Below are 681 nucleotides of genomic sequence, written 5' to 3' on the forward strand. Positions count from 1 at the left end.
GTGGTGGTTATGAAGGTGGTTATGGTGGTCAGAGCAGTGTGAGTGGTGGTTATGAAGGTGGTTATGGTGGTCAGAGCAGCTGAGTGGTGGTTATGGTGATCAGAGCAGTATGAGTGGTGGTTATTGTGGTCAGAGCAGTGCGATTCGTGGTGATGGAGGTGGTCATGGTGGTCAGAGCAGCTGAGTGGTGGTGATGGAGGTGGTTATGGTGATCAGAGCAGTGTGAGTGGTGGTTATAGAGGCGGTTATGGTGGTCAGAGCAGTGTGAGTGGTGGTTATGGTGGTCAGAGCAATGTGAGTGGATATGACCACGTTCTGGAGGAAAACCCCAGTGACTGTCAGTCAAACCTTGCTCAGATAGAGAAGGAGCACTAAAGAGCTACTCCAGATATAAAAGATGCGCATTTATGGGAGTTGAATAGGATGGGAGGGACATCTAGTATATCCAGTATGATGGATAAATGGGAAATATAATTTATTCTGATCACTCTTAGTCAGCTTCTCTTTCTTTGTCTTCTTTCTTTCTCTTTTTTTTTTTTTTTGAGATGGAGCCTCTCTGTGTCGCCAGGCTGGAATGCAGTGGCACGATCTTGGCTCACTGCAGCCTCTGCCTCCCAGGTTTAAGCGGTTCTCCTGCCTCAGCTTCCCGAGTAGCTGGGAATACAGGCACACGCCACCACG

At 48.5% G+C, this 681-nt stretch overlaps 1 pseudogene; it reads left to right on the plus strand.

Annotated features, from left to right (window-relative positions):
* LOC105536574 overlaps positions 1-681 on the plus strand; it is an 11,937-nt pseudogene that overhangs the window by 1,735 nt on the left and 9,521 nt on the right.

The sequence above is a fragment of the Mandrillus leucophaeus genome, unplaced genomic scaffold (genome assembly GCF_000951045.1).
Source record: "Mandrillus leucophaeus isolate KB7577 unplaced genomic scaffold, Mleu.le_1.0 Scaffold160, whole genome shotgun sequence".
In the NCBI taxonomy this organism is placed as follows: domain Eukaryota; kingdom Metazoa; phylum Chordata; class Mammalia; order Primates; family Cercopithecidae; genus Mandrillus; species Mandrillus leucophaeus.